Source organism: Crotalus tigris, unplaced genomic scaffold (genome assembly GCF_016545835.1).
Source record: "Crotalus tigris isolate CLP2741 ecotype Arizona unplaced genomic scaffold, ASM1654583v1 scf7180000024460.1087499, whole genome shotgun sequence".
Classification (NCBI taxonomy): Eukaryota; Metazoa; Chordata; class Lepidosauria; order Squamata; family Viperidae; genus Crotalus; species Crotalus tigris.
This window is the reverse complement of record NW_024100630.1, coordinates 442,652-461,749: the sequence shown is the minus strand read 5'-3', so window position 1 is coordinate 461,749 and position 19,098 is coordinate 442,652.

Genomic DNA, 19,098 nt, shown 5'->3' with positions numbered 1-19,098 from the left:
GGGAAGTCAATTTTGTTAAGTAATGCCTCAATTTGGTGGGGGACTCCATGTGACAAAATTGAATCAAGACTGGATGGTATTCCTGTTAGTTCCAGTGGGAAATAAACTTTGGAATTAGGATTCAGCTTGATCTGATTGGGGACCTGAAAGGACCATAGTCTGTGATGTTGTAAGCAGCCTAGATCTAGCCAGATTTAGCCTGCTGAGGTTGTACAATAGGAAGAATGTCTTTAAGTTCACATGAAATGATAGTGACTTGTCCGATGTGAATGCGAATGTCATAATATCCTAACCCAGAAAACTGAAACACAGAAACATGACTTAACCCAAAGAAAAGCCCTTCTTGAAACAATGAGGGATAATTTGAAAGGCAATTCCACTTAGATTTGCCCTTTGGCTTATAAGAGGGTGTTGTGTGTTGTTCATCGATCGATTTTCGATGAAGACCTTGACATCTTGTGGGTTATGGGCCATCAACGATGTGTCCGTAGGTGGCTAATAAGACCGATGTTAGCACAGAATGTTCTGCCACATACTGAACAAAGAAATGTAGAGGGTACTTCATCTGAAAACCTCCAGAATGAATTATTATTTTTTATCTGGAGCTGAAATCGAATACATTATTTGACCAAGTTTGATTAGATACACCAGGATTTTGTCTCCAGTGTTGAAGCTCTCAGTATACATCAGTGGTTCTCAACCTGTGGGTCGGGACCCCATTTGGGGTCGAACGACCATTTCACGGGGGTCGCCAAACAACGCAGTCCACCATTTTTTTCCCCCTTTTCCTTAGCTGTGCTACTCCCTTTTATTCTATTGGCTTTTGAAAGCCAATAGAATAGACTCTCTTGAATAGAGTCTAATTCTATTGGCTTTCAAAAGCCAATAGGAATTGTCCAGGCTGCCTCTGCCCTGCTGAGCCTGCCAAAAGTCCCATTCTGCAAACGGTGCTGCATCAGTTGAGTAGTCCTTCACTTACAACCGGTTGAGTAGTCCTCGACTTACGACCGGTTGGGGGTCGCGGCATTAAAAAGGTTGAGAACCACTGATATACATGCAAAGCAACAGAATCAACATCATCATCATTGTCATCATCGTCATCATCATCATCATCATCATACCAATAAGGGTAGGGGGAGTAAAGAAGATAATAAGAAGGATAAATAGCAATACTACAGCCATACTAAATAGGTTATTGGAACAGTGCTATATCCTCCACTACTTACATAGACATTAGACATCTTGATTATTAGCTATTTTAAATCTCTCTGGGCAAAAAGGAGGCTCCCGATCTAACTAATAATAAATGTGATTCTATCTTTCCATGCCAGTTGGTATTGTCAAGACTGATTCTCCCTTGCTCATGGTTTGACAATGGAATGGAATGCAAAGTGGGGAGGAGTGGTATCTAGTCCAGGGCTTTTCAACCAGTAGTACGGGTACCACCTGTGGTACATTGGCACCTGGCAGGTGGTATGCAACCATCCTAGAAAAGTGGGAGCAGGGGAGGGGAATGAGCTGAACTGGTGACAGCATCCCACAAGCCTGAGTGAGAGACGGCTGGAGCTGCAGGGCTGTCAGGGCTCAGTGGAAGCACCAGGATCAGCACCAGGCTCCAGCTGGAGCTCGGCGCTGATCCTGGTGCTTCTGCTGAGCCCAGAAGAAGCATCGATTAGCTGGAATGTTGCAGCATTTCCAGAGTCTTGTGATTTATATTCAGATTCTTAGCAACTGAGTCATATTTATGACGGTCACAATGTCCCAGGGTCATGTGAAGTGACCAAAACCTGCTGCAACCACTCAGCAGACGGGGGGAATAAAAACCAAACACCCCACCTCACCCCCGCTGCCAATCCTCAACAGAAATGCTCACAACAATGAAAACCTCGGACAGGAGGAAGAGCGTCGCCAGGTGGGCAGGCGTCTTGCTCAGCTGTGCCTTGGGGGGCACTTTTTTCAGTGCCATTGTATAACTTTGAACAGTCAGTAAGCGAACTGTTGTAAGTCAAGGACTACCTGTACTTTTATCACTTTTTTCCTTTTGGAGGGGTCATCAATTTTTTGACACCTTGCTAGGTGACTGGTGGTACTCGGAAATTGCCATATCCTAAAAGTGGTACAATGGGTGAAAAAGATGAAAAGCCCTGATCTAGGCAACCGAGGCTTCTAAGAGCCAAGGTCACTAACACAGATGCTTGATGGAGAAGTAGACTGTTTCCATAACAAGAAAAAAAATGTTACTATTGGACAATGTGAACACCTGGGTGGGTGGGGGGTGAGGGAATCTACCATTTAACTAAGCAAGCCTTTGAGCAGAAAAAACAGAGCTGGTTTCACTTTCTTCTGTGCCAATGTAAATTTTCAGTAAAGTGTCAGAATCCAATTATATTTCATCTTTAATTATCAAACATAGAAACTCCCAATTCTGCCTTCTCTGGATTCTGCCATAAGAGGGAGAAAAGGGGGAGAGCAAAGGGGCTTTATGGCCCTCACTTCCTTCAGCACACTTCAAAGGACTGAATGTGTGTTTATTGTGGCATCTAAGCTTTAACATATCAAAGAAGAGTAATTGCCTTTCATGTAGTTATCTGAAGTCTCCATCCAGACGGAAGAAGAAAGGGGATGGAATTGTGATACTTGAAACTATCACTGGAAGGGGGGTTGATTGGGTGGGACTACTGGGGAACCCCTTAAAACCTTGAATGGGAGAGCTTGAACCACAAGTCCTGTCTAGCATGCCTGCAACCATTTTCTCTTAATAAAGGATTCCTGTTGGAAGAATTATTCCAAGAGTTCTGTCTTCTTAAGATGCAAAGTGGGGTGGGTCCTCACATTAGACAGGACTTGCAAAATTAATCCCCCTGGAAGGAAGACCCTTGCCGGGGGATTTTGCAAAAATTTACCATGTCAGACAATGGAGCAAAAGAGGGGGAAAACTCCCTGGAAAGAGAGCCGCTGACCCAGTTGGAACCTTGCCAGATGTTGGGATCCGAGAGGCCAGATTCCTCAGGAGAAGAAGTGGTGGAGACACAGGACCACAAGCCTCGCTGGTCGATGGGCGTTGGAAAGAAAGTGAGTGGGGAAAGGAATCAAGAAAGGTGACCCTGAGACGGGGGACCAAGCAAACAGAATGGAAGCAGGAGATGGAGAAATCCCTGCACGCAAGTGAAGAGGGAGAAAGCTGGGCACCGTACTCAGACTGGATCCTAGAGAAAGCTATTGACCTGATGAAGAGAACTCTCAGCTCCCTAGGAGAGGAGAATACTGAGCCCTACGGCCGCCCCAGTTCCTGGAGCCACAAAGGGAGAGACACCGAGGGGGACGTGGAACCTGCAACCCCAGGGGCATCTACTGATCCAGGAGCCCCCACCCCCTACCGGACCATAGATGGCAATCTGGACGGAAGACACTACCACCCACAACGGAGGCACCGATCCATTCCAAGACGTCCACCGTTGGAGGTGAAATTCAAAGGGGAGCCAACACGCTAGGGTTTTTTCCTAACCCAAGTACTCAGCTACATGGAGGAATATGGGCAGGACATTCCCAGCGACAAAGCCCGCATCCGGATCGTGCAATCTGCCCTGGATGGACCAGCTGCGGATTGGGTAGTGAACTTGCATGACTCCAATGCCCCAGAACTCAGAAACTTCAACCGTTTCATGTCCTCTTTGAGAAGACGATTTGAAGACCCCCTGGCTGATCGCAAAGCCCGTGAAAGAATAACAACGATGAGGCAGGGCAAACGCCCAGGGGCTGAGTATACACAAGAATTCCGGGCCATTGCCAGCAAACTGAATTGGCCAGAAGACATCCTCCTTGGCCATTTCAAAGACGGACTAAACTATGATCTATATGATGCTTGCCTACCCCGAGGGGACCAACATCGACTTGAGGAATGGTACGTCTTGGCAGAGGAAGCAGAGATCGACATATTGAAGAGGCACCGCCGAGGAAAACAATGGAGCCGCCCCCCGCCTGAGCTGACACACCAACCGGTGAAATCATCGGATACAGCCAAGAAGCAAATGAGATGTTTCAAGTGCGGAAGAGACGGGCATCGAGCTGTAGAATGCCGCTCAAAGGCCCCCCAGCACAACCCAGACAGATCCCCAATCAACAAACCCGGAAAGTATTCAGCTAAGCCAAAAGAAACGGCCAGGAGAATGATGGAAATTGCAGAAACCCCCACCTCTGCTCACCAGAGGGAAAGGACTCCAGCCTACACCACAGGGCCGGTGGATGCCTCAGATGACAGCTCGGAGGGCGAACCCCTGGTGGATCTCTCTTATTGTTAAGAGGGGCCGGATGTCAGAATCCAATTATATTTCATCTTTAATTATCAAACATAGAAACTCCCAATTCTGCCTTCTCTGGATTGTGCCATAAGAGGGAGAAAAGGGGGAGAGCAAAGGGGCTTTATGGCCCTCACTTCCTTCAGCACACTTCAAAGGACTGAATGTGTGTTTATTGTGGCCTCTAAGCTTTAACATATCAAAGAAGAGTAATTGCATTTCATGTAGTTATCTGAAGTCTCCATCCAGACGGAAGAAGAAAGGGGATGGAATTGTGATACTTGAAACTATCACTGGAAGGGGGGTTGATTGGGTGGGACTACTGGGGAACCCCTTAAAAACTTGAATGGGAGAGCTTGAACCCCAAGTCCTGTCTAGCATGCCTGCAACCATTTTCTCTTAATAAAGGATTCCTGTTGGAAGAACTATTCCAAGAGTTCTGTCTTCTTAAGATGCAAAGTGGGGTGGGTCCTTACATAAAGTATTATACTCTTGGTAAAATCATTTCCCAGGAGTTTCTTTTTCTGGAAATGTCAACTGGACAGTTGACAGGTATCACTTCATTCTGGTTCTTCAATGGAAAAGACCTTGTCTTGGATACCTAGTTGAGCCTTATACAGTAAATATCCCTTTCCAACACAGGGCTTAAATCTTTTCTCAATTTAAATCCTTCCAGACTTTATTCAGTAGAAAAATCCTTGACTGCAATGTGATCTGCCTGAAGCAAGTGAGGAATTAAATGAAGAATTTGCAATCAAATTGTAACAATTTGGAACTATTTAGATATTTCATATTTAAAAAAGCAAAATCCAGAGACTACTTGATTAATGTTCATGTCAACTTCCACTTTCCCTGGATCTTTGGTCCTAATGTATTTTCTTTGGCATCCCTTATTTTTCGGCTTAGTCTCTGCCTCAGTCCAAATGTGTGGTAAATTGTCGTCCTGGATTTGTCAAGCGGGCTCGAGAAGGAGAACCAGTTTGCTGCTATGACTGTGTTCCTTGTCCAGAGGGGACCATCTCCACTCAGAAAGGTGGGTGACTCTGGAGGGTAGGATACTGGATTCATCCAGAGATCTTGATCAAGGTGCATGTTAAAGATACATCTAAGGTTGACTATGTTATTGTTATTCATTTTCAACAATTTCTTCCACAATGGAAATATAGCATTGCAGCCTCAAGTTTTTACTTTTGCAAACTTAGAATTTAGCTATTTCTATAACAAATTTGTCTAATCAGAAAATCCCAAAATCACTTTCCATTTTTGTCTATCTCAAGCATAACATCTAGAAGCAGTTCCCAAGTAGAAATGAAATTGGAAGGATTCTTTTCTTTGATTAAAGCAGTTAATTTGGCCATCTCTGGGGAAGCCATGACTGAGTACCTAGAAGCTTTGACTCAGCTCTAGCAAGGTGATTTTCTGATTTTGGTCCCTGGAGTGTCTAGTGATAAGCCATCCCTTACATTGGATGGAGTGATACTTCCTTGGATGGGGGAAATGCACAATTTGGGGGTCCTCCTAGATTCATGGCTACAACTTGATGTGTAGGAGGAAGCCTTGACTAGAGGAGCCTTCACAGAGATTCTTCTTGTGCACCAACTGTGCCCTTTCCTGGACTGTTCATGCATTGGTTGCTTCCTGTTTGAATTAATGCAATGTGCTCTACATGGATTTGCTCTTACAATATACAATGGTCCAAAATTCAATGGCATGCATGGTGTTGAGTTTCATACTAGCGATAGCTATATAGCTGTATAGCTATAGCTATATTCATACCTACTGCATTGTTTGAACTGCACAGGTATCCAGTGCTTTCCAAGTGTAATTCAATTCACTTTAAAGTCCTACATGGCATAGAAACTGAGGTTCTACATTTAGGCAAGAAAAACCAAATGCACAGGTATAGTATAGGGGGTACCTTGCTCAATAGTAGTAATTGTGAGAGGGACTTCGGAGTCCTAGTGGACACTCACCTAAATATGAGCCAGCAGTGTGCTGCAGCTGCCAAAAGGCCAACACAGTGCTAGGCTGCATTAACAGAGGGATAGAATCAAGATCACGTGAAGTGTTAATACCACTTTACAATGCCTTGTAAGGCTACACTTGGAATACTGCATCCAGTTTTGGTCACCGCGCTGTAAAAAAGATGTTGAGACTCTAGAAAGAGTACAGAGAAGAGCAACAAAGGGGATTAGGGGACTGGAGGCTAAAGCATATAAGGAACGGCTGCTGGAATTGGGTATGTCTAGTTTAATGAACAGAAGGACGAGGGGGGACATGATAGCAGTGTTCCAATATCTCAGGGGCTGCCACAAAGAAGAGGAAGTCAAGCTATTTTCCAAGGCGCCTGAAGGCAGGACAAGAAGCAACGGGTGGAAACTAAGCAAGGAGAGAAGCAACCTAGAACTAAGGAGAAACTTCCTGATAGTTAGGACAATTAACCAGTGGAACAACCTGCTTCTAGAAGCGGTGAATGCTCCAGCACTGAAGGTTTTTAAGAAGAGACTGGACAGCCATTTGTCTGAAATGGTGTAGGGTTTCCTGTCTGAGCAGGGGGTTGAACTAGATGACCTCCAAAGTCCCTTCCAACTTTACTACTACTACTACTACTACTACTACTACTACTACTATTATTATTATTATTAGTAGTAGTAGTAGTAGTATTATTATTATAGATCATCGCACAGTCAGCCAGATGTTCTGACTGGATTTGGCATTTTGTCTACCTATCGAGTCCTTACCCAGGACCTGGGATAGGCAGATGTGGATGTTTGACGGTATTACAGATATTATTATTATTATTATTATGGATCATCGCACAGTCAGCCAGATGTTCAGACTGGATTTGGCATTTTGTCTACCTATCGAGTCCTTACCCAGGACCTGGGATAGGCAGATGTGGATGTTTGATGGGATTACAGGTATCGTCGCAGGATGGAAGCAGTTCCTAATAAGGCCGCCTTTTGCAATTGACTAATAGCGAATTTGTCAATGCCAATGGTGTTCAAGTGTTGCTCCAGTTGTTTTGGGATTGCACCCAAGGAGCCTATGACTATTGGTACTACCCTTGCTTGCTTTTGCCACAGTCTTTCTATTTCTATTTGTAGGTCTTTGTATTTTGTTATTTTCTCCAGTTCTTTCTCTTCTATTCTGCTGTCTCCAGGCACTGCCACGTCCACTATCCAGACTTTTTTGTCTTTCTTATCGACAATTGTTAAGTCTGGGGTGTTATGGTGCAGGTGCTTGTCTGTTTGAATTCTGAAGTCCCAGAGCAGTTTAATTTTATCATTTCTATGACTTTCTCTATTTTATGATCCCACCAGTTTTTGCTTACAGGCAAATGATATTTTTTGCAGATCTTCCAATGCACCATTGTTGCTACTTTGTCATGCCGCTGCTTGTAATCAGTTTGTGCAATCTTCTTGCAACAGCTTACCAAGTGGTCCACTGTTTCTTCAGCTTCTTTGCATAGGCGGCACTTACTGGCTGTTGCTGTCTTCTCAATTTTGACTTTGTATGCATTTGTCCTTAAGGCTTGGTCTTGTGCAGCCAGAATTAGTCCCTCGGTCTCTTTCTTCGATTTTCCTGCTCTTAGCCATTGCCAGGTTTTATTATTATCTGCTTTCCCAGCTATTTTTTTCATGTATGGGCCATGTAGTGCTTTGTCTTCCCATGCCTCTATTCTGTTCTTCATTTGGTCTTTCTTGTAGGCCAGTTTGGTCTCTCCAGTAGTTAGTAACCCTTCCTGATATACTAATTTCAGTGCATCTTCATCATTGTTCTTCAGATATTCTTCCAAAGCCATTTTTTCTTCTTCAACCATCTGATGTACTTGTAGCATTCCACGCCCACCTATTTGCCTTGGTAGATAAAGTCTATCAATGTCACTGCTTGGATGAAGGGCATGATTCATTGTCATTATTTTTCTGGTCTGCCTATCCATTGCTTTTAGTTCTGCTTGAGTCCAGTCCACTATTCCAGCTGTGTACCTAATGACTGGGATTGCCCAGGTGTTGATTGCCTTTATGGTATTTCCTCCATTTAGTTTGGATTTTAAGATCTTCTTCACTCTCTTGATGTATTCACCTCTAATCTTGTTCTTGACTTCAGTGTGCTTGATGTTGTCAGCTTGAAGGATACCCAAGTATTTGTAGTACTCTTCCTCATCCAGACTCTTAATGTTATTTTCGTGGGGCATCTTGATTCCTTCAGTTTTCATTATTTTTCCTTGTTTGATAGTAAGTGTGGCACATTTGTCCACGCCAAACTCCATTACAATATCTTGGCTATATATACGGACAGTGTTGAGCAGCGATTCTATTTCAGATGATGTTTGTCCATACAGCTTCAGATCATCCATATACAGGAGGTGGGATAGTCTGGCAGATGTTTTTGATGTTTGATAGCCATGTCCTGAGTTATTCAGTATTGTTGACAGAGGAAACAGTGCAATAACAAATAGTAATGGTGATAATGAATCTCCTTGAAATATCCCTCTCTTGATATTAACCTCTCCCAGCTTCTCACTATTGATCTGCAACTGTGTCTTCCATTGTGCCATCGATCTTTGCACAAATTTTCTGATGTTTCTACTTACTCCTGTTATTTCTCGGCACTTGATTATCCAATCATGTGGCAGAGAGTCAAATGCCTTTTTGTAGTCAATCCATGCCACATTCAGGTTGGTCTTCCTTCTCTTGCAGTTTTCCAAGATCCTTTTGTCTATTAGGAGTTGATCTTTTGTTCCTCTGCTATTGGGGCGGTTTCCTTTCTGCTCAGGTGGAAAGAGATTGTTTTCAACTAGATGCTGTTGCACTGCATCAGCTACTACACCAGTTAGTAATTTGAAAGTTGTTGGTAAGCAGGTAATTGGCCTGTAGTTACCTGGTGTTGCCCCTTTTGCTGGATTTTTCATTATTATGTAGGTTTTCCCAGTTGTTAGCCACTTTTCAATTTCTCCTCCTTGTAGTATATTGTTGAACTGTTTGGCAATGAGTGGGTGTATAACAGTTAGATGTTTGAACCAAAACCCATGCAGTTCATCTTCACCTGGTGCTGACCAATTTTTGATTTTCTTTGCTCTTTTTTATACCATTTTTGTTGTTATTACTAGTTCTTTCATTTCAACTTCTGTTTTATTTGCATCCACCTCTTTTAACCAAGCCGCATCCTTGTTGTATTTCTTTGGGTTATCCCATATCTGCTTCCAGAACTGCACTGTTTCTTCCTTGTCAGGTACTGATGATTCCTTGCAGTTTCTCCATTGATGGATTGGTAGAAACGTTTCTGATTGGATTGAAATTGGAGGTTCTGCCTATAGTTTGCAATTCGAGCTTCATATCTACTGATTTTCCTGGCTACAGCTGTTATTTGTTGCTTTATTATTTCCAGTGCTTCCTTGATCTTCCTTGTTTCTAAGTGGTATTTCTTGATTAGGTATTCTTTGGTCTTCTTTTTCTTCATCTTCTTTTCTTTCATCTGTTCTAGCTTGCTTGCATGTGATCTTAACTTGCTGATCTTATTTTCTAGTCTAACCTTCCATTTTTGCGGTGCACTGTTTGTTTGTTTTTCTTCTTTGTTGATTTTGCATCCCAGATATTCAGTTATAACTGCAGCTGTGCTGTACATTAGTTGGTTTGTTTCTTGCAGTGAATTGGTGCTTATACTTGCTATTGCAGTATTTGCATCTTTTAATGCTTGTGCTAGCTGTTTCTTTGAAACAAGCTTCAATGCAGGCAGCCTTATTCTGTTGTTTTTGTGCTGTTCTAGATGCTCAGTTATTCTTTGTTTCAATTCTTTTATTTCTTTAGTTAGAGGGTTTTGTTCTTCCTGAGGAAGAGGTGCCTGGTTTCCAAATGAGAACAGTTGTATATCTCTGCTGGATTCCTTCACTGCCAACTCCCCCTGGTTTGCCTCTACATTCTGAATTACTTCTTGTAAGGCTTTGATTTCTTTGCCCTGGGTAAACCTTTGCAGTTCGTCCAATTCTGTTTCTGTAAATACTTTATTTCGTGTTATAAATCGGCGTTGATCTGCTAGTCTCTGTTCTGTTATTTCTGATTCTGGATGTTGTTCTTTCCAGAACTGGTGCATTCGTTTTAGATATCCTCTTCTTGTTGGACTTGATCTGTAGTAACAGATCATTATTTCTTTGTTTTCCATCACTGTGTATCTGCGACGGGTAAACACCTTTTCTTCCAGTAGTTCTGCAGCTGCTGGCCCTGGTTGCTCAGCCAACAGTCCTGAGTCCTGTAACCCATTTTTCACCAGATATCCAGGAACTCCAATATCTAGTGCGGACCTTGTTAACCCGGGCGACGTCCGAGCCGGTATGGCATTCTGAAATTTACGTCTCACCATATTTTTTATGGGAGAGACACTCTTTGTCTGACTCCTCTGATGAGACCTGTCCAGTATGGTTGAACCTCTGGCATAGCTCTCATCTTCCTCAGAGTACACAAGCCCCACAACCACGTCAAGGTAGTGCCTCACTGGGGGATGATTATTATTATTATTATTATTATTATTATTATTATTATTATTATTATTATTACTTCCTTTCCCTGGGGAGTTCTGCTTATCCACAAGAGCTGGTGTAGTAGGATTGCCCCCAGGTCCATTAATAAAACATTGCTACCTTTTGGGATTTTGGAAGCCAGGCATTTGTGTCACAGGTCCTGTCTTATGAAATACTCTATCACTTGAAATCCAGCAGGCCCTCTTCCTCCTTACTGTCTGGAGACCTGGATCTTCTCCTAGAAATTGGGATAAGGTGAGGTCAGTGCAAGATGACATATTGCCTGAGCAAGGTTGGTTGTAGTGCCATATATTGCTCTTTTCAGTTTTATCTTGTTCTTGATGTTTTTTTGTTGAGCATTAAGCTACCTAAAGATGGGTTTAGGAAGGGCAGCCAGACAAATGTTATATGTTTTTACCATTTGCAAAGGAAATCTTTCTTAAAATATGAAAAGAGATATAAAAGAATATTATTTTTTTAGATACTGATCAATGCACCAAGTGCCCAGATGATCAATATCCAACTGAGAACCAAGTCCAATGTATCTCCAAAAGAATAACCTTCCTGTCCTACAAAGAACAACTGGGCATCTTTATGGTCTCTTTTGCCCTACTCTTCTTCCTAACCACGGGATTCATTTTAATCACATTCCTTAAATATTTAGAAACTCCCATTGTCAAAGCCAACAACCGAGACCTCTCCTACATCCTCCTCATCTCCCTCCTGCTTTGCTTTTTGTCCTCCTTTTTCTTCATTGGACAGCCAAGCAAAACCACCTGTTTTCTCCGACAAACAGTTTTCAGTATTGTTTTTTCAGTAGCTGTGTCTTCTGTTTTGGCCAAAACAGTCATGGTGGTGCTGGCCTTCCTAGCCTCAAAACCAGGGAGCCGGGTGAGAAGATGGTTGAGGAAGAGCTTGTCCAACTCCATCATCCTTTCTGGTTCTGGTGTCCAAATTCTCCTCTGTGCCATGTGGCTGGGAATTTCTCCTTCATTCCCAGAGTCTGACCTGCATTCCCAGCCTGGGGAGATCATCCTTCAATGTAATGAAGGCTCTGTTGTCATGTTCTATGTCACTCTCAGCTACATGGGTTTCCTGTCTACCATTTGCTTCATCTTGGCTTTCCTGGCCAGGAACCTGCCTGGTGCCTTCAATGAAGCCAAGCTGATCACCTTCAGCATGCTGGTCTTCTGCAGCGTCTGGGTCTCCTTCCTGCCCAGCTACCTCAGCACCAAAGGAAAGTCCATGGTGGCTGTGCAGGTCTTCGCCATCTTGGCCTCCAGTGCTGGGCTGCTGGGCTGCATCTTCTTCCCCAAGTGCTATATTATCCTCCTGAGACCAGATCTAAACACTAAGGAACATCTAATGATAAAAGTTGAGAAGCGATAGTGAATTTATTGTGTTTGTATGCTTCCTTTACGTACATTTGAAAAATTAAGTTTTAAAACCAAAAGAAATAAAAATATGAAGAGTGTAAGACTACTGAAATTAAAACCCAAGATAATATCAAACAATACAATAAATGAATTAATAACTAATGTTTGTGTTTTTTAAACTGTTGGTAGTTCTTCTTTCCTCAGGTTAGCCATTATTTGGCTTCAAGAGAGCACAAATATGAGCCATGTCCTGGGCCTTGGGATAATAACAATAACAGTAATAACAATAACAACAAGAGCAATAACAATAATAATGTTGGAAAGGATCTTGGAGATCATCTAGTCCAACTCCCTGCTCAGGCAGGAAACCCTATACCATTTCAGACAAATGGCTGTCCAGTCTCTTCTTTTTTAAAAAAACAAGTTTTATTGATTTTTTTTATTTTTACAACAAGGTGCTTGAGAAACAATGTAGTGATGGGGTAATCAATCATCCCAAAACAAAATCATACATATATAACTCAGATTAAATCATTAGAAACTCCCTTTCTATTTCTTTCAAATAATATAATATATTCAAATTAATGCATTTTTCAATAAAATTCAATCAATTGGAACAATCATCAATAACATTTCATCTGTATAAATCCAAATCCTGTTTTTAAGCGTTACTATTTACAATTACCATATTCCAGTTTGGCTTTTAAATAAACCTATTATTAACACTTTAGGTAACCTCCTTTCCCTTTTTCATTAGCATGATCTTTATCTATGAGATACACACATTATTTCAATCATAACATTCTTATATTTTCTACAAGTATTCTATTTTTTAATCTAGTAACTCATTTATTAATACCATTTCTTCTTTTATCAGAAATAGCTATTATTCTCCTTCCATTACCAAATAGCTATCCTTCCTAGAGATAAGAATATTACTCCAAAAATACATTTCTACTCTATTTTAAATCTATAATCTATCAATCAATCTATATCTATGAAAAACTCTTTTAACCCACTCAATAAAGTTTAAATCTGATCCAATAATTGTAATATCCACAATTATTATAGATTGTAGATTAGTAATAGTAATAGTAGTAAAGTTGGAAGGGACCTTGGAGGTCATCTAGTCCAACCCCCTGCTCGGGCAGGAAACCCTACACCATTTCGGACAAGTGGCTGTCCAGTCTCTTCTTAAAAACTTCCAGTGTTGGAGCACTTACTGCTTCTGGAGGCAAGCTGTTCCACTGATTAATTGTTCTCACTGTCAGGAAGTTTCTCCTTAGTTCTAGTTGCTTCTCTCCTTGATTAGTTTCCACCCGTTGCTTCTTGTCCTGCCTTCAGGTGCTTTGGAAAATAGCTTAATTCCCTCTTCTTTATGGCAGCCCCTGAGATATTGGAATACTGCTATCATGTCCCCCCTTGTCCTTCTCTTCGTTAAACTAGACATACCCAATTCTCGCAACCGTTCCGATTGATCCATTAGGATTTGAAATTCAATTTGTGGTTCAGAGATGTCATCTTTAATGTTTCTCCAAGATTTCTTATATACTGTTGCTTCCAAAATTGTTTCTAACATAAGTTCTTTTACTTTTTTAGAGGAGGCTATATTTACTAACACATACAAACAGTCAGCACTTATCCACCTCTACAATTACTAGTAAGCAACTTCACTACCCAGCTGTTTCAAATCCTTTATCTTTTCACTTTTATCATCATTTGGAGGTCAAACCAACCTCAAAAAACAAAGAGGATATGTAGTTACAGTAATAGTTTTTGCCACAGGATGCCCTCAGTAAGCTATGAAATCTCTTTTTCAGCTTCCAATAAAGTTTTTTTTTCAAACAATAAAGATTTATCCCTTTAAAAAAATAAATCCAAGAAATAGGAAAACAATATTCTCCAGCTTAGACAATAGATATAACAATAAAGTTCTATGATAGGACTTTTTCCAGGGCCCCAAAGTGACCAAAAATAAAAATAGTCAATAAGAAGTTAACTTTATTGGGTGGGTGGGTGGGTAAGGATAATATAGATATGGTAGTTTATGAAAGAGGTGCTGCTTGGGCATTTCCCCTATGCTGTGTTCATGTGTTTGAGAGGGATGAGAGGGGAGGAAGGTGTAGGGAGGAATTAGGATGGTAAGAGGAGAAGGGGAGGGGAGAGAGTAGGAGGGGAGGAGAGAAAGAGGAGGGAAGTAGGGAAGGTTTAGAGAGGGTGGACGCAGCCTGGGGGGAATGGGCAGGCAGTACCAATGGTTATGAATTTATTTTATCTTGTAAATTGTATTTTGTATGATGAATAAAAGGAAAATAAAAACTTTTTTAAAAAAAGTTAACTTTATTTTCTTTTGTTGTTTTGTTAAAGCTCTCTTTCCTGGATAGATAAAGGCAGCTCTTTCAAAGCAGGGAAATGATTCCAGAAGTCTTTTAACAGGAGAGTAATTAGGGCAAAGAGAGAGAGGGAAAGATCTCACCTGGATCATCCACGGTGGTTTCTTAACGCTTAGGTGTTCTTTTGACTTTCGGCTGATCTTTTCTCTTTTGGCCCTGATGAGCTGCCTCGGACTGTGAAAGGAGCTACTGCCTCCCCCTGCGATTGAAGAGAGTCCTCCTCATTGGTAATCGCCCCTCCAGGGTGACTTTTCGACCCAATTAAGGGTCTACTGGCAGAGGGAAAGCAGCCAGAGAAGAGAAGAGTCTCTCCATATGACTACACACACTGCAACCCGGAACCGGAAGTCAAATGGCTGTCCAATCTCTTAAAGACTTCCAGTGTCGGAGCATACACAGCTTCTGGAGGCAGATTTTTCCACTGATTAATTGCTCTAACTGTCAGGAAGTTTCTCCTTAGTTCTATGTTGCTTCTCTCTTTGGTTAGTTTCCATCCATTGCTTCTTGTCTTGCCTTCAGGTACTTTGGAGAATAGCTTGACTCTCTCTTATTTGTGGCAATCCCTGAGATATTGGAACACTGCTATCATGTCCCCCCTCGTCCTTCTTTTCATTGTCCATCTGCATTGGAGGCTAGTGAACCAGTCGCTGGCTCAGGCCTCTCAAGAGGGCCGCACACACGGGCCATGTGATCTTTTAGTATCTAAAGATTATCTATATAATAATAATAGTAATAATAATAATAATAATAATAATAATAATGTTGAAAGGGACCTTGGAGGTCATCTAGTCCAACCCCCTGCTTCTTTTAGCCATATTCAAAAACATGTTTGATAATATAGGACCCCATCCAATAGGTCAAGACCTCTATTTTCTTTAGTCCAGACATATCAAACACAAAGCCACATCCGGCCTGCCATGTGGTTGCGTCTGGCCAGCGAACCTGCTTTGGAAACAGTGAAGGACCGGCCCACAGCATCTTGGCCCGGCCCAGGTTGACCGAGCACTGATCTGCAACCTGGTTGCATCCATCAAAGTCAGAACACACTCAGCCTTAGATCCACAGGGCAGCCCTGGAACCAGCAACAGATGCCCCCGTCCAGCCCCCTGGGCATGTGCACAAGAGGCGGTGAGCAGGCGGAGTTTGGCATCCCTGCAGGCTGTCTTGCCCTGCAGGCTGACTTCACCCAGGACACTAGCACTCACCATCTCTTATGTGCACACCTAGGGGATGAGGCAGAGGTGGCGGGGCAGCTCCTCTTTGGTTCCAGATCTGCCCATGGATCTAAGGCTGAGCGCCTTCTGGCTTTGATGAATGCAACCAGGTTGTGGATCAGCATCACCATCCCCCACCGACAACTCCATGGCTTGCTGATCTAGCCTCACAGCCACTAGGCTTCTTTCACTGGGACCATTCCCACCCATGTGGGATAGTGACAGCATGGCCACTGGCAGCGCTGGCAATCTCTCCCCCTCCCATTGTTCCTTCCTGAGCACAGAGGAAGGAAAGAAATGGGAATGAGAAGCAGGGGAGCAAGGAAGGAGATGGAAATGAGGAGGAGCGAGACAGTGAAGGAGGCAAAGAGGAAGGAAGGAAGGAAGGAAGGAAGGAAGGAAGGAAGGAAGGAAGGAAGGAAGGTAGGAAGGAGATGGAAATGTGGAGGAGGGAGACAGTGAAGGAGGCAAAGAGGAAGGAAGGAAGGAAGGAAGGAAGGAAGGAAGGAAGGAAGGAAGGAAGGAAGGAAGGAAGGAAGGAAGTGAGAGGAAGGAAGGAAGGAAGGAAGGAAGGAAGGAAGGAAGGAAGGGAAGGAAGGAAGGAAGGAAGGAAGGAAGGAAGGAAGGAGAGACAACTTGGTTGTAGATGCCCCCGTTCATGCAGTTCTGCTTCAATCCTGGATCCATTGAGACTTGGGCTCAAAGAACAAGGCAATTTTGTGTTCTGTTTTGTCACAGACAGGACTTTGTTGGCAATCCAAGTTAACATTGGTATTCTTGAATTGTGAAATCTTAGGATAGTATCCCCTCCTTGGCAAACAGCCATTTCCAGTAGGGAAAACAGGACAAAGCAGAGTGGAGAAAAATATTTTCCTTTGCTAGATTTCCAGCCTGAATTAGACCATGGCCGAGTCCCTATAGGAGACCTCTTTTAAGGATTATATATTTTTTTTATTGCAAAATTTTTTATTTTCAATTTTCCAATACATCATAAAAAATACTTCAGATAAAAAATAAAATAAATTTATACACACAACTTTCGGAATTGCTCACCCATTTCCCCCCCAAACCGCACCCACCCTCTGCCCTCTTCTCTCACTTCCCTCTTCCTCCCTCTTATTCCTTACTCTCCTCCTCTCCTCCTTCTCCTCAACCTTCCTACTTGCTTCTACCCTTCCTACTATCTCATCCCACTTCAGATGCTGTCCAGGGGAAATGCCCGAGCAACTCCTCTCTCCAAATTGAAACATCAATAATATATACAATAAAACTATTTCTACTTATCTGAGCTATTTGACCTCCAATTGTGCTATATGCTGGCCTTTTCCATTTTGCTCTTTATACACTGGTAAAACCTCTGAAAAAGTTAGCCTATAGCCTATTTTGCTAAGTTCCTACCGCAAGCTCTGGAAATCATTCATCATTTTGATGAAAACATGGTCACCAATAAAAAAAGTAACCTAATGAAACAATGAATATAATGTGAGTTATTTTGTATATATAATGATGAGTTGTTCTGTGGTGGATTGGCCACAGTAAGTCGTCCTAGATCAGTGATAGAGAACCTTTTAGAGACCGAGTGCCCAAACTGCAACCCAAAACCCATTTATTTATCACCGGGTGCCAGTGGGCATGGCCCACTGGGTGGGCGTGGCTGTGGTGGTCATGGCAGACTGGGAGGGTGTGGCCAAGGTGGGCTCATCCTGCGGGGTGAGGCGAGGCGAGGCAGGGCAAGTGTGCCATTGCCGCGGGGCAAGGTGAGGCAGGGGCCAGGGCGGCTGCTGCCTCACACTATCAGCTCCTGCACACAGAGCCAGTGAGTGTATGGGGGCTGATGGTGTCCATCAGCAGCCACAGCCTGCCAGCCCCTCAACTGGTGCACTCTAGGGCTCCGCAGCCCACCACCAGCAGTTCATAGAAGCTGCCACTGAGCTGGATGGATGGCCGACAGCTGAGGAGGCAATGCAGTGGGTCGTGCCCGAGAAAAGGAGAGCATGCAAGGCCAGGAGGAATGTGGGACGGGAAGAGAAACCAGCCATAGTGGGATGTATCCAGCCATGTGGGACCTTGGTAGCAGGCAGCTGGTTGAAGAGGGACATTGCCATATCTGGGGCACGGTGCTCATGCCCACAGAGAGGGCTCTGAGTGCCGCCTCTGGCACACGTGCCATAGGTTCGACTCCACTGTCCTAGATCCACTCCATGAACCATAGGGAGTGACAAGAGTGACAGGCCAGGAGACGTCAAAGAGACGGGATCCTGTCCAAGACTGTCAGCATATCACTGTTGCAGGCAGTGGCCAAAGCCTCAGCCGGACCATGCAGCAGTGTCCCAGGAATACTAGGGTGTGATCTGATCATGATAATAGGGACAAAGAAAATTCCCCTTCAGATCACATTGCCACCACCACATTGCCTCTAAACACGGATTAATTGTTCCTCTCTAAGTGGGATGCACAGCTATCTACAGACCTATCTGCAAATTCCCCTAGAAAAAAAGCCAAACCAAATCCATATTAATATGGGACTCTTCGTAGTCATGCTAAAAGGCAGAACTTTCTTGATTCTGGGTTGATCCTGGGAGCTCTAAAAGTGTTTTAATAGTTGGGGTACTTATTTCCCCAGTTTCCATCATTGGTCCATCTGCAAATCTGGGAGACACATCTGTGAATTCTCCCTTTGGGCACCAGCCTGTAGACACGTTAAGGGATTCAGAGAGTTGTTGGTTATCTTCTTTCCAATTATCCAAAAAATACTGATTTATTTCCTGATTTTATGTTGTTTTCCTAGCGACCTTTCTGCAACCTTTCTGAAGATATTATAGAAGCATGTCAGAAAATGCTTTGAAGTCAATATCAGACTACAAAGCATAGTTGAGGGGAATCTCTATCAGAAACTCTAGGTGCATTGATGGTTCTAGAGTCTGAAAGAGGATTTGGGGGTGGTTTCAGGATAAGGAGGGACCGTGTTTCTGTCCCTTGGCTGGACTCAGACCTGATCTGTAGCATCTGTCCTTTAAAAAGTTTGGTTCCTACCCACCTCTTCATCTGTTTCTTCATTAAAGCCACAGAGAAGGCTCAGTCAGCAATGCAAATCATGTTGCTGATGCTTCTAATTGTGCTGCTTGTGTGGCTGCCAGAAGCTTGTGGGATGTGCAAAGCCAAATGTCTTCTGTCTCTGGAGAAGAGTACAGTTGACCCAGAGCATCATTACAAATCAGGAGATTATTTCATTAGTGGAATAGTCTCTGCAAGGTTTGCTTGGTTTCAATTATTAAACTTCGACAGAAGTCCTTCAACAAAATT